Source organism: Macrotis lagotis, chromosome 1, assembly GCF_037893015.1.
Source record: "Macrotis lagotis isolate mMagLag1 chromosome 1, bilby.v1.9.chrom.fasta, whole genome shotgun sequence".
NCBI lineage: Eukaryota > Metazoa > Chordata > Mammalia > Peramelemorphia > Peramelidae > Macrotis > Macrotis lagotis.
In genome coordinates this window covers 576831147-576847335 of record NC_133658.1, presented here as the reverse complement: position 1 = coordinate 576847335, position 16189 = coordinate 576831147, and the positions used below count along the sequence as shown (strand labels likewise).

General features: G+C 37.1%; 1 pseudogene; it reads right to left on the bottom strand.

The window, feature by feature from the left end:
• Positions 1-5088: 5088 nt before the first annotated feature.
• Positions 5089-6455, bottom strand: LOC141505514 (WD repeat and SOCS box-containing protein 2 pseudogene; annotated as a pseudogene).
• Positions 6456-16189: the final 9734 nt, after the last annotated feature.

Below are 16189 nucleotides of genomic sequence, written 5' to 3'. Positions count from 1 at the left end.
ACACCATAATAGCAACACAGGGTTTATGGTCAACCTTAATGGATTTGCTCGTTTCATAAGTGAAAAAATCAGGGACAATTTTGGGGTATCTACAATGGAGAATACCATCTGTATCCAGAGAAAGAATTGTGGTATTTGAACAAAGACCAAAGTATTACCTTTAATTTTTTTTAAAAAAAGTTATCTTATATAATCTTGCTATCTCTTATATTTTATTTTTTTCAAGGATATGATTTCTCTCTCAACACATTTAATTTAGATCAGTGTATAGCATGGAAACAATGTAAAGACTAATAGACTGCCTTCTGTGGGGGGTGGGGGAAAAGTGAGATTTGGGGAAAAATTGTAAAATTTGAAAACAAATAAATAAATAAATAAATAAAATTATCTCTCCTGGATCTGTTTTCCAGGTCAGTTGTTTTTCCTATGAGATATTTCACATTTTCCTCTAATTTTCCATTCTTTTGATTTTGTTTAATTGTTTTTGTTTTCTTAAAAAGTCATCTGCTTCTCTTAGTTCTATTCTCCATTTGAAGTAATTACTGTCTTCAGAGGGCTTTTTTAATTTCCTTTTCCATCTGGCCAATTCTGCTTTTATTTTTGCAAGGCAGTGGGGTTAAGTGATTTGTCCAAGGTCACATAGCTAGGTAATTTTAAGTGTCTGAGGCAAGATTTGAACTCATGTCCTCCTGACTCCAGGGCTGGAGCTCTATCCACTGTGCCATCTAGCTGTCCCCAATTCTGCTTTTGAAGGTATTCTTCTCTTCTTTGCCCCTTTGGACTGCTTTTTTCCATTTGACCCAAACTGGGTTTTAGGATGTTATTTTCTTCAATATTTTTTGTATTTCCTTCACTAAACTGCTGACTTTGTTTTCATGATTTCATTGCTCTCATTTCTCTTCTCAGTTTTCCCTCTATCACCCTTACTTGATTTTCAAAATCTTTTTTGAGCTCTTCCATAGCTCAAGACCAATCCCTATTTTTCTTGGAGATTTTGGATATAAAAGCTTTGTCTTTGTCTTTGTCTTAGTGTCTATTTTGATCCTCCTCAGGACCAAAGTAGTTTTTCTATGATCAGATTCTTTTTTTCTGTTGTTTGCTCATTTCCCCAACCTAAGATCTGATTTTAAAGTGCTTTGTCAAGCTTTTGAGGGACTTTGGAACACTCACCCAGGGACCTTGAAGGTCTTATGAGAGGAGCCTCTGACTGCACAAGCACTCCCCTCTGCCCTGGAGTGTGAGGAGAGTCCCTTCTCTGCTATGGCAATATAGGTCCTCAGACCTGTGATCTGGAACTGTGTATGATGTAAGGGTTAGCAGGGATAGCAGAGAGACCTCTGCAGTCTCCCCTAATCCCCTGGGGTAGGGGTGCACTGAGGTCTGCACTGGTTTGGGTTCCACGCTCACTGTGGTGTGGCAGAATTTTCCTGTTAATTTTGCAAGTTGTCTTCGATGAATCCTGGGCTGAGAGACCTTGGAAACCATCCCTGTTGCCAAGAACTCAAGAGCCTCTGGGGACCCAGACACTCTGTGGACTGTTCCTGGATGGCTGGATCTCATTCGCCCTGGCATGATGTGGCCTGGGTTGCACTGTGGCCCTTTCCATTCCTCATAGAATAGATCCTTCCTGCTCTTCCAAGTTGTCTTTGGCCAGAAAATTGTTTCACTCCATCTTTCCGTGGGTTCTGCTACTCTAGAATTTGGTTAGCATCATAATTTTGAGGCATTTGGAGTAATCTGGAGAAGAATTTCTGGGAATTCCTGCCTCCACTCTTCTATCTTGGTTCTGACCTTATCTTTTCCCATATTTTCTGGTTTCTTTCGGATATACCTTGTATTGGTATTGCTTGGTCAAAGAGTATGATCAGTTTTATTGCTTTTGGGGAATTGTTTCAGATTGCTCTTTTTTTTTAAGGTTTTTGTAAGGCAAATGGGGTTAAGTGGCTTGCCCAAGGCCACACAGCTAGGTAATTATTAAGTTTCTGAGGCTGGATTTGAACTCAGGTACTCCTGACTCCAGGGCTGGTGCTGTATCCATTGCGCCACCTAGCCACCCCCCAGATTGCTCTCTTAAATGGCTGGATCAGTTCACAACTCCACCAACAATGCATTAATGTCCCAATTTTCCCATATCCACTCCAACATTGATTATTTTCTTTTTTGTCATCTTAGTCATTCTGATAGGTGTGAGGCAATACTTTATAGTTGTTTTAATTTGCATTTCTCTAATAAATAATGATTTGGAGCATTTTTTATGAATATATATTGATATATATAGCTTTAATTTCTTCATCTCAAAACTGCTGGTTCATAACCTTTGACCATATTATCAATTAGGGAATGATTGACTTGTAATCTTATGAATTTAATTCAGTTCCATATATATATATATATATATATATATATATATATATATATATGTTATAGAAATGAGTCCTTGAGTCCTTTATCAGAAGCAATAGCTGTGAAAATGGTTTTCCATCTTTCTGTTTTCCTTCTAATCTTGACTGCATTGTTTTTATTAGTGGAATTTTTTCTAATTTAATATGGTCAAAATCTTCCATTTTTGCAATTTATAATATTCTCTATTTCTTAATTGGTCATATAATTTTCTTCCCTTTCCGTAGATTGTACAGATAAAGTATTTCTTAATCTTTTAATTAGTCTATGCTATTATCTTCTCGGTCTAATTCCTGTTCCCATTTTGACCTTTTTTTGGTTTCGAGTGTGAGTTGTGGGTCTATGTCTAGTTTTCCCAGCAGTTTTGTTGAATAAGTGAATTCTTTTTTTTTTACTTTAAAAAAAATTTGACTTTTATTTCTCATCCTTGAATTGTAAAAGTCACAAGCAGCTTCCTAATTGTAGTGTAGAAAGGAAAAGATTTTAAAATACAGCTGGTCTTTAAATTATTCCCCACGATACCAGTGGCTGGATGAAGATCACTTGTGAATGAACACAGGACACTTAAAATACTAGTCATTTAAGTTTTAGTCTTACATGCTCACTGCTGTTTCAATTATAATTTTGCTGCTTTCACAATATCTCAGTAAGAAATTACTAAATTAAATGGCTCACTTGCTGAAAAAAATTCTGTGAATCTTCCTGTTGTCCTTAAGTCAATAGTGAATGTGGATTTGGGTCCTTATCATAATTGAATTTGGTGAGTTGCATTTTTTCCCCCTTAAGCATAAACTGTTTAGGTGGAAAATGGAATCAATTTTTTGTTGTCCAAAAGAAATTTTGATTGCTTATCAGAAACCATGGGGAGGGGAAGTTAGTGTCTGCTTTGCTTTGTACTCCCTAGTAAGGGCTCTAAAGCCTCTCAAGATACATTCTTTGACATGAGGGCTCCCCACCTTACTGACTCCTTAGCAAGTGCCTACTACCTTGCTCTAGTGCCTCATCCCATCTGAGGGTGACTGGCAACTGGGCAGACGCCAGAGCATGTCAAGGATGGAACTCCTTGGCCCTTGCATGAGGCTGCAGAAGATCAATGCAGCTCCCTGACAGACTGGAGCCTCTAGGGAGCTGATGGAAACACTCTGGCCTTTAGGTGCTGGGACAGAAAGCTCACTCCACCTAGTTAAGAGCAACTTTTTCTCCCATGGTTCCCCACACAATCAAATCAAGCTGTGACTTCCCTTCCATCTCTCAGCAGTCATGGTTTCCACATCACAAATCTGAAGAAGAAAAGCTCTCAGAGGAACTTCCCCTTTGGGAGAGGAGGAACCCAAAACTCCCAAGAGGGAAGGAAACCCAAGGCCACATGGACCACAGTGTCGAAGGCTGAAAATGATCCCAGGTCCCTTGACTTGAGTCTGTGTGCACTCTCTTCCACACTAAGCAATAATGGTCCATCTCTGATGAAAAAGCTCTAAAGCTCCAAGGACCAGCATTCAACCAAATAATGGAGAAGAAGGGTGGCTCCAAAGAAAATAATATTATTTTCTTAAAAATTGCAAATATCACATTTTAAAAGATCTTTGAGAAGTCTGAACCAAAGAATCGATTACAGCGTAAGCTCCCCAAGAGCAGGGGCTGATTTTTGCCTCTTGGGCCATTGTACCCTGGCACTTAATAAAAGTTTATTGACTGACTGAAAGAAAAACCTGAATCTTCAAGAGTTATTTTCATTTGGGAGGCAGGGTTGGAAAATGAGTTAAGCAGCAAAGATTGGTCTACATGTCTTACAAAAATATCAGCTGAAACCATGAAAAACCAGACACCTCCACGCTGCTAGCAAGAGCCCTTGTAGAGCTGGTCTGGTTATGTTCGGGTTTTCATCTACCAGTGAAAAAAACAAAATTGTACCTTTTACACAACTTCTGCTCAGAAAGCACAAATAAATACATTGTTAATGGCAAACCACTGAAGGCAGTAGCAACAAATCATGCAATTAGAAATGCACCCTGACTGCAGTCTTAGAGTTTCCTCCTGTGCATGCACACCACTCCTTTTAAAGCCAGTTCCAAGGTCTTCATCCATCCACACCACACCCTGTGATTTAAATAGCCTCTTCAGTTTGCTAAACTCCGATGCTCACTCACACCCACCCCAATTAAAGCTCTGTCTTGTTTGTCAGAGGCAAAAGCAGAGGAAAAACAATGACAAACTTGACTTTATAAATTAAAAAGTATTTGCACTTGGCTATACAAAGGCATGGTCCCTGATACTCTGAACCAAGAGCAAGAGAACAATTTAAATATTTGGCTACCACTGCTTTTAAGGATGACTACATTGAGACAAATGTTGGGCAGAAGTCAGATTTCCCTGTGAGGGAGATGATGCTTCTTTCCTTTACCACTAATAGGGAGCTCAAGGCCCAGTTACTTTTATAAGCAAAACAACATTATTAATTGCACTTTGAATCAAGACACCAAGAGAATTAAACTGTGCTGTTAACAAGGGGACAATTTAAACTAAGGCTCTGTAGCTATGGAAATGGAACTACCTCCTCTCTTCCTGGATTTTGAACATTAAAGATAAAAAATCAATGACCAGTCAGTCCACCACGTTTTTTCCCCCTGCTACAGTCTATTAATTGCATGTTTAAATTCCAAACCAATTCTATTTCAAAGAGGAATCAGTTTATAAGCCCATCTTGTTTCCATTCAATGACTTCAGCTCTACCTTTGCCAGAAAAGTTAATCCTGTTATTAGGAGAAAATAGAACTCCATGTTCTTGATTTGTCTTTTGAGCAAACCCATGCTGCACACCTGGCTCAGAAAGGTCCTGTAGGTGAGAAACTCTTTCATTTTCTTGGGTATTGGCAGTGCTAAGACTTGATAAGTTGTAAGGAAACTCCGAAGGGCTTTACGGCATAAATGCTTCAGTGAACGTAGAACCCTGGGGGCTGTCCAGAACTGGACGTGGCCATCTCTCGTCTCTGTGGCAATAATTCCACCATGTGGAAAAAAATGTGCAGCAAAGACCATTGGTCATAGGAGCAAATGCAACTGGTGTTCTCAGTTCCAAAGCCCAGATCCTGAGCAGTCTGTCATCGGCCACTGTAACAAGGTATAAGCCTTCTGGAGAGAAGTGTACAGATCTCAGCGAGCTGGCGTGGACATCGCGGGTATAATCCAGCTGAGAGTCCAGCACATGCTCAAGCGTCCTCAGCTTCTCTCCAGTGTAGGGATCCCACATGATGATACTGGTGTCATAGGAAGCTGTGACAAGCAGTGCAGAGTCAGGTGAGAAGTCACAAGAAACCACACTGCTCTGATGGCCCTCGAGCTTCCTAATTAAGGTGTAGGAGCGCATGCTCCAGAGGAGAACCTTTTTTAAAATGCCAAACAAAGATTGCTCTACTTTGGGGAAAGGCTGGGTTTCACTGCAGATGGCCAGACAGCACCTGGCTCTGTTTGCCATCTTTATTTAGGTCCCAGATTCGAAGAGTTTTATCTCTTGATGCAGAAACCAAAATCAAGTTTCCGTTGGGTGTGAAGCTCAGATCTCTCACCACATCCTGGTGGCCAGACAGATTCAAAAGCAGTCGCCCTGTCTGTACCTCCCAAATTTTGATCTGCCCATCATTGAGTCCAGTAGCAAGAATAAGGCAAGAGAAATCCAGTGCTTGGGGGCAGACCCGTGCCCAGAGTTTTCTACTGGGTGGTGATGGCCATGGACTGAAGGCCAAACCCCAGACAATCTGACCACAGTCCAGCGTCTTTTCCTTGGGACTACCTCGCCCCTTGGAATCTGTTTTGCTGCTTCGGCTTTTAGGCTCAAATCCTCTGGGGATGAACTGTTCCTCAAGGGGCCATGGAATCAGTTTGACAATGCAATGTCCTTGAGACCAGGCAAACCAGGAACCATCAGGAGAAAAGGCAACACTCCAGGTCTCACAACTTGATTTCCAATCAAACTGATGCAAACGCCCTGGCTTCAACTCAGCCAGCAGCTGAGGAACTTCTCCGGCCTCCGCGCCTCCCGCGCCGGGCCTGGCCTCCATGAGGCTGCGGGGCCGCCGCCGCCGCTCCTCCTCCTCCACCCGGGCCTCCTCAGCGGCCGCGGCCCCTCACGGCCATCCGAATAAGTGAATTCTTGACCCAGAAGCTAATGTCTTTGGATTTGTCAAACAATAGATTACTAAAGTCATTTACTATTGTTTCTTTTGTACCTACTCTAATCCACTGGTCCACTGGAACTCTAATTCTTGATCAGAACCAAGTAGTTTTGATGACTGATGCTTTATACTATAGTTTTAGATCTGTTATAGCTAGATAACCTTCATTTGCATTTTATTTTTCATCAATGCCCCTGATATTTTTGACCTTGTTGTTGCTCCAGAAGAATTTTGTCCATCAAGGTTGATCATCACCCCCATGTTGCTGTTAGGGTGTACAGTGGTCTTCTGGTTCTGCTCATTTCATTCAGCATCAGTTCATGCAAATCCCTCCAGGTTTCCCTGAATTCCCATCCCTCCTAGTTTCTAATAGAACAGTAGTGATCCATGACATACATACATTTACCACAGTTTGTTAAGCCATTCCCCAATCGAAGGACGTTTACTTGATTTCCAATTCTTTGCCACCATAAACAGGGTTGCTATGAATATTTTTGAACAAGTGATATTTTTACCCTTTTTTATCATCTCTTCAGGGTATAGACCCAGTAGTGGTAATGCTGGATCAAATGGTATGCACGTTTTTATTGCCCTTTGGGTGTAATTCCAAATTTCTCTCCAGAAAGGTTGGATGAGTTCATAGCTCCACTAACAATGCATTAGTGTCCCAGATTTCCCACATCCTTCCCAACATTGATCATTGTACTTTCTGATCCTATTGGCCAGTCTGAGACGTGTGAGGTGGCACCTCAGAGATGCTTTAATTTGCATTTCTCTAATAAGTAATGATTTAGAGCAATTTTTCATATGATTATGGATTGCTTAGAAGGAAATTCATTTTCTAACAGTGGCCTTATCAACACAAACACCAGAAACAATATAATTTTTGGATTTTAACAATATTTTACAAAGGAAAGATATAGTATAACTACTTACTGATTGCTCTGACCAAGTTTTGGCATAAGAAGCTTTGGTATGATCAAATCTAGTCATGTTATTTCAAAAGTGGAAGTAGCACAACTGAATGTAAATGAAAGACTTGGCTAGTTTCATTTACTTTGGGCCAATCTAGCTAGGTCCACAGGAAGCAGAAAACCTAAATATTGATATTTTCTTGAGACAAATAGTTGGTCTTTCATGTCCATCTGATCTTATTTGTGTGTGTGTGTGTGTGTGTGTGTATACATAAATAGTCATATATAACACCATAAATTTATTTTAAAAATAGGATAAAACAAAAATAATGTTAAACAAATGATAAAATAATGATTTCTAATCAGAGAAGACAGGCTATGTAGATTTCATCCTGTTTTGTGCTTAGAATAAAATCAGTTCTGGACATTTTCATTTCAATGGTAACTTTACTATTCCCACTGCATTCCACAACGCAAACATAAATAACTTCACTAAGTCTTTTGGAATACCTTATATAAGTAGCTAAAGCAATGTTTTTCATCCCTTCTTTTAACATATTTTACAAAATGAGAAGTCAGAAAGTCAATACTATCAAGCTATCGGTTCATGAATCTATGCATTTAAACTATTGCATAGTTTCTTGACAGATTACTTTAGAATTATCTTTTAGAAGCTATTATGCTAAAAGAAGATATTGGTAGACTGATGTTAGCAACTTAAATATCAGAAAAATTATCTTTTTTAGATCTATTATCCTGAAGTTCGATTTTTTTTCAATGTTGGAATAGAAAATTCTAAGTAATGCTGTCAGTGGGGAAAAAAAAAAGGTAACAAAGCTGGGTGTTTTCAACTAAAAAGACTGAAGAATGGCATTCCCTATCCTTCAAGTTGGTCTGCATAACCATAAGTGATTTTTTTTTGGTCTGAATCATATAAATTTATTACTTAGTCAAAGTGCATTAAGAAACAAGACCAGATAATGTTCAGGATATTGGGGAGGGGGGAGATAGGATGGCACTGTATAAAAATCAAGTTTCCATTGACTTTGGAATTGAAAATAAAAGCTATAAATAGTCGATTTTCATGTAACAAAGTATTTGTTTAGAAAGTTCTTTACTGACATTTATGGTAATAATCAGATATCATTCTAATTAAACACTTTAAATTTTTCTTCAAATACTTTTTTCCAGATTTCTTTTATTAATGCCTTCTAGGTAAATGTTTTAACTTAGGAATGGTTTAATGAATCAACTGCTAGACACGTTTTAACTATTTGAGACTGCAAATAAATAAGCACATTAACTACAAAAAAAGAGGTAGTGGCATTATATAAACATACATTTAATAGTCCTGATGATTCCAAACTTTACTCATGTCAAAAAGAAAATCTAAAAGACTAACTAAGTTTAGTGGATTTAAGTCCTAAATGTTGCCTTAGTCTAGTGTGAGCATTTATTATATTTATTCATTTGAAAGTCCAATGATTCAGGAATTTAATCATTGAAATGTCAATTTTACTACTTATTATTTTAAGGAAAACTTGATTTATTTCTATATTTTCTAGTGTTCCTAATAAGAATGGATGTTTAATTTTGTGAAAGGAATTTTTAGCATCTATTGAGATAATCATATGATTTCTGTAGGTTTTGTTATGGATATGTTCAATTATGTTGATTGTTTTTCTGATATTGAAATATTCCTGCCTCCCTGGGATAAATCTTACCTGCTCATGTTGTATTACCCTAACAATAATTTGTTGAAATCTATTTGTTAAAATCTTATTTAAGATTTTTGCATCAAAGTTCATTAGGGAGATTGGTCTGTAAGTTTTTTTTGTCTCTTTTGGCTCTCCCTGGTTCATGATTCAGCATCATATTGGTGTCCTAAAAGGAATTTGGCAGAACTCCTTCTCCTATTTTTTAAAATGATCTATGTAGAATTGGAACTAATTGTTCCTTAAATATTTGGTAGAATTCAGTTGTAAATTCAACTGGGCCTGAAGATTATTTATATGGAGTTTATTGATGGTTTCTTTAATTTCTTTTTTCTGAAATCAGTTTATCTAAGTATTTTATTTTCTCTTCTGTTAATCTGGGTACCTTATGTTTTTTGTAAATATTCATCCATTTCACTGAGATTCTCATATTTAATGGATACAATAGTGTAAAATAGTTCTAAATTATCACTTTAATCTCATTAGTGGTGAGTTCACCCTTTTCAGTTTTGAAACTGGCAATTTGTTTTTCCTTTTTTAAAATCAGATTAACTAAAGTTTTATCTTTTTATCATAAAATAATTTTTAGTTTTATTTATTAGAGCAATAAGTTTTTGCTTTTAATTTTATTATTTCTCAGATTTTCAGGATTTCTAATCTGGTATTTAATTGAGAATTTTAAATTTGCTTTTTTCTTAGTTTCTTAGTTCTTCTTAGTTTTCTTAGTTCTTAGTTATATTTTGTCTCTTTGTTGCCATTTTCTGGGATGAAATTGTTAATTATTTCTATGATTTGTAATTTGATCCACTCATTCTTTAAAATTAGGTTATTTAATTTCCAGTCAATTTTTGGTAATTTTTTTTCCATGTAATTTTTTTGCATCATGATCTGAAAAGCATACATTTAATATTTCTACCTTTTTGCTTTTAATTGTAGATTTTTAATGTCCTAGAACATGATCAGTTTTGGTAAAGGTGACTGAAGAGAAAAAGGTATATTCCTTTCTATACTCATTCAGTTTTCTGCAGAGTTCTATCATATGTTTTCAAAAATTCTGTTCACCTTCTTAACTTAAGAAGGTGGATTCCTCACTATTACAGTTTTTTGTTTTTGGTTTTTTTTTGGTTTTTTTAGGGTTTTTTTTTTAGGTTTTTGCAAGGCAAATGGGTTAAGTAGCTTACCCAAGGCCACACAGCTAGGTAATTATTAAGTGTCTGAGACCGGATTTGAACCCAGATACTCCTGACTCCAGGGCCAGTGCTTTATCCACTATGCCACCTAGTCGCCCCCTTGGGGGTTGTTTTTTTAGGTTTTTGCAAGGCAAATGGAGTTAAGTGGCTTGCCCAAGGCTAGGTAATTATTAAGTGTCTGAAGCTGGATTTGAACTCAGGTACTCCTGACTCAAGGGCTAGTGCTCTATCCACTGCGCCCCCAGCCGCTCCCCATATTATAGTTTTGCTCATTTAAGTTTCCCTATTATTGATTTAGTTTCTCCTCTAAGAATTTGGTGCTATACCACTTGGTGCATATATGTTTACTAATGATAGTACTTCATTGTCTTTGTTTCCTTTTAAGAAGATGTAGTTTCTTTCCTTATCCCTTTTAATTAACTCTATTTTTGCTTTTTTCTTTGTCTATAGCCAAAGATGCCAGGAAGGGAAAGGATAGCAACCATCATCTTAAGCCATAGGAAGTTTAAAACTTGAAATAAACTTATTAATTACAACGTGATCATAGAACTGAGTCATAATTTTTAAAACAAAAAGCCATTCCCCAATTGACAAATGGTCAAAGGATATGCAAAGGCAATTTACAGATGAGGAGATCAAAGCAATCCATAGCCATATGAAAAATTGCTCTAAATCATTAATTATTAGAGAAATGCAAATTAAAGCTTCTCTGAGGTATCACCTCACACCTCTCAGATTGGCCAATATGACCAGGAAGGGATTTTTGGAAGGGTTGTGGGAAATCTGGGACACTATTACACTGTTGGTGGAGCTGTGAACCCATCCAACCTTTCTGGAGAGCTATTTGGAACTAAGCCCAAAGGGCAACAAAAATGTGCTTACCCTTTGACCCAGCAATATCACTACTGGGTCTATATCCTGAAGAGATGATGAAAAAGTGTAAAAACATCACTTGTACAAAAATATTTATAGCAGTCCTGTTTGTGGTGGCAAAGAATTGGAAATCAAGTAAATGTCCTTCATTTGGGGAATGGCTTAGCGAACTGTGGTATATGTATGTCATGGAACACTATTCCAGGAGGGACGAGATTTCAGGGAAGCCTGGAAGGATTTGCATGAACTGATGCTAAGTGAGCTGAGCAGAACCAGAAAAACATTGTACAACCTAACAGCAACATGGAAGTGATGATCAATCTTGAAGGAGTCGCTCATTCCATCAGTCCAACAATCGGGAACAATTTTGCACTGTCTGCAAAGGAGAGTGCCATCTGTATCCAGATAAGGAGATGTGGAATTTGAACAAAGTTCAAGGACTATTACCTTTAATTTAGAAAAAGACAGATATCTTATTGTCTGATATTGTTACCTCTTAGACTTCTTGTCTCTTCTTTAAGGATATGATTTCTCTCTCATCACACTCAATTTGGATCAAGGTATAACATGGAAACAAAGTAAAGACTGACAGATTGCTTTCTGTGGGGGGTGGGGTGGGGGAGGGAAGTAAGATTGGGGGGGAAATTGTAAAACTCAAATAATATCTTTAATTAAAAATAAATAAAAAAAGAACTTCCTTCAAGAAATACACACACACACACACACACAAATGAAAGAAACAATTAATCAAAAGAATGAAAAACTAGGAGAAAATGTGATATATCTCATTGGAAAAACAACTGACCTGGAAAACAGATCCAGAAGAGATAATTTAATAATTATTAGGGTGCCTGAAAGTCATAACAGACAAAGAACATAGGCATCATTTTTTCAAGAAATAATTCAGCAAAATTGCCCAGATATCCCAGAAGCAAAGAGTAAAATAGAAATTGAAGGAATCCATCAATCACCTACTGAGATTCCCAAAATAAAAGCCCCAGGAATATTATAGCCAAATTCCAGAACTCACATATAAAAGAGAAAATATTACAGGCAGTCAGAAAGAAACAATTCAATTACCATGGTGGTACAGCCAAGATTACACAGGTTTTAGCAGTATCTACATTTAGCTTTCATAGAGCTTGGAATATGATATTGTGAAAGGCAAAAGAGTTTGGACTACAACTGATAATCAACTACCCAGTAAAACAAAACATTTTCTTTCAGGGGAAAAGATGACCATTCAGTGAAATAAAGACTTTCAACTTTCCTGTTGATACCACCAGAGCTGAATAGAAAGTTTGATCTTCAAGTACAGGACTCAGGTGAAGCATAGGGAAGGTGGATGAGAAGAGTAAATTATGAAGGATTCAATGATGTTGAACTGCATATATTCCTGCATGGGAAGAAGATATTGATAACATATGTACTTTCTCATTTATTAGAGCAATATATATATACAAGGCACAGGAGGGAGCTTAATTAAAAGATATAATATAAAGAGGGAGTCAATGGGTGAAATAGGAATGTACTGAAAGAAACAGAAAGGAGAGGTAAAATTGGCTAAGATACTTTATGTAAAAGACTCAAGAAAAAGCTTTTGCAATGGAGTGGAAGGGGGGGAAAGTGAATGAAGCCTTCATTCTCATCAGAAATGACTCAGAGAGGGAAAATCATGCACACTCAATAGGGTATAGAAATTTATCTTAGAGGAAAAAAGGAGAGGAAAGGGATAGGAGAAAGTAGATGGGAGAGGGGAAGGGATGTAGGTGATAGAAGAGAGGGATGATTATGGGAGAAGGTAGTCAGATACAACATTTTTGAGGAGAGAAATGGCACAGGTGAAAAGAGCGAGGGAATGAAATAAATGGGAATGGGAGGAATAGAATGGAGGGAAATATAATTAACAATAGCAACTGTGGGAAAAATATTGAAGCAACATCTCTGATGGACTTATGAAAAGAATGTAAACCATCCCAAAGACAGAGTTGATGGTATCTGAACACAGACTAAAGTATACGTTTTTCTCTCACTTTATTTTTCTTTAGGTTTTTCTATCATTTGGAGACAGGGGAAATTATATTTACTTTCATAAGATTATTACAGTAATGTGGAAATAAATAAATAAATATATCATGAAAAAAGACCTTGTGACACCAGGATATACCTTTGTTATTTAATGAATATCATAATGGTCTCAGTTCTGTCTTAAGGAAAGGAATATTAGCAAAATCAGCAAAATGATGGTCTATGACCTAAGTGTGCTTTTTTCATTTAAACATGGCTAGAAGTTGAAAACGTTTCATTTTGAAATTGAGTATTAACTGGATTTTTATATACTATCCCTGAACCTTTTGTTGCAACTGAGTTTCAACTGACAGCTTTTAAATGAATTCACTTTTGTATTAGAGTCCATATTCTTATAAAAGTGTTCTATTGGGGGTGGCTAGGTGGCACAATGGACAGAGCACCGGCCCTGGAGTCTGGAGTATCTGAGTTCAAATATGACCTCAGACACTTAATAATTACCTAGCTATATGGCCTTGGGCAAGCCACTTAACCACATTGCTTTGAAAAAAAAATCTAAATAAAAGTGTTCTATTATTAAAGTTTTTAGTCAACTCTAATCCTTCAGTTGGGGGAATTAATAATGCCAAGTATAAAAACTAGATTCTAATTTTCTATTTGTCTCAGAGTTTTCTGTATATCAGCATGACAATTGCTAACATAAAATTATAAATTCCCTGGTCTAAAAGGTTCCAAAATTTATTTTCTAATAATAGAAACGTAAGGTTTGATTTGGTTATTAGCGAAGTATATTTTGTGTTTAAGATATTCTTTTAGCAGGAAAGAAAATCTCTCCAAGCTGGAGAATCTGAGATCACTCCTGAACCACACAACTCAACCAAATATTTCCAGAGAAATAGATCTAAATTTGCTTTTTTGTACCCCACCCCTTTTCATTTTATGCTTCTTATTTGTTGGGTCCACTTTTTAAAAAGCACTACCCCCTTTGACTTTGTCTAAATGCCATTCATCTTTCCCTTTTTCCCTTTCACATTGTCTCCCTATACTGCCTACCCATATCTCTTGGCAACCCTAGGTTTGGTAATGTTCTGCTTCAAACTGTGCCATTTCCCCCCTTTATTTCCCTCACTTTCTCATACCTTCTTGCATTGGTCTTCAGGTAATGTCATGAGGTCACTTTGAACAAAATGCTGGACACTGTTGAGTTCTAATATCTAATCTCATTATATCCAAGTTCACTGGAAGTGCCAACATCCATAGAGGTCCTGGAATAACTGAAAAGCCACAACAATCCTAGGTTTGGGAGGAGCCATCTCTCCTGCCATAACATCCTGTACATAACTCCTAGTAGATGTGTTTGATATTTAGCCCCTATCCTAAGTAGAAGACCACTCCCTTCCTTTGATGGGCAAACCAGAAGTAGCTTTTCAGATCTCACCTTCTGATAGTGGAATGAGTTTAAAAAAAATTTTTTTTTCAAAACTGTATATTTGGGGGTTTGACCCTCTAGTCAGACCTATCACATATACCTGCATAATTGGTGAAAATAGAAAAATATTAATATATGTTTATATTAACCCAATTCTGTTTTGTTCTTTTTTGAAAACCAAACCCTGGAGGATAACATTTTTCCTTATTAGGTCAAACTCTGAAGGTTAACTTGTTTAATTTAATTTTAGTATTATTTTTAAGAACAAAATTCAGTGAGAACTCCACCTTAGAACAACAACAGCAACAACAAAACTCTAGTAACATAGTAACAAGTACAGTCAAGAACATTCACACATTTGTCACAGCCAAAAAGTATAGATATGTCTCTTCACTTTTATCCCTCTGGGAAGAGGTAGGTGATATGTTCATCTTGGGTCCTCTGGAGACATAATTGTTGATTGCTCCTGGTATTTCTTCTGGAGTTGTCAGGCAGCAAATAGCATAGTGACTGTTCCTCAACCACACTGACTCTCAAGTAGATGCCCATCTTCCAGGTGAAGAACCAGCTTATTAAAGAGGTCTCTAGTAAGAATCTTGCCAGCAATGAATAGAGAGGAAAAACCCTGTATTGTCACAGAGGGTAATGGTATTCAAAACCTCTACTTTAGTTGGAACTTTAGCTAAGGAGGAATTGACTTCAATCTGAAGTAAATGGTCAATGGTCTCAGCACTGATTGATTATGATCTGTGAAGAACATTATGGAAGTGTTCAGTCCATCCCTCTCTAGGATCACATCCCATTGAGTAGTTGAGATGCACAAAATGTCTTTGGCCCAGAAAAAGCAAGCTCTTTGGGCTATCAGCTTAAAACTGAATTTCATCTGTCTTCTGAGTCAAGAATCCTGCATCTCTCTAAGTTTTACTTGTACTTCATTTTTGATGGAATTAAATACTGTCTTCTTGGAAATGAATGAGCTATGCTGCTAGAGAACCTTGTGGCATTCTTGTTTTTCATTTAGCAACTTCTGTATTTCTCCATCTTTTTCATCAGAGCAGCTTGATATTTGAGTCTTCTGACCCAGATGAGCAAAAAGCAGTACTGTACACTAAATCTCTAAAAACTGTCCACTCCTTTTCTGCTCCATTGTTGTCAACTCTGTCAACATATTTTCCCTTTAAGTTAGCACTCAGAGAAGCACTCTAATCTCTTGACATTAATTCTTCTAATAGTCATTTTGCCTCGAGCCTGCCATTTTAGTTGATTATGAATATTTAGCTTGGACAGGATAAATTTATGATCAGTTCAGCACTCTCATTGTCTTCATCACTCTCACATCTTGGCTGTCTGTTCTCCTTACAATCACATAGACTATTAGATACCAATGTTTGCTGCAAGGGTGCATCTGTGAAGTTTTATTGCATTTATGTAAATGTAAAACAGTATCTGTGATGAGAAAGTCATGAGAAAC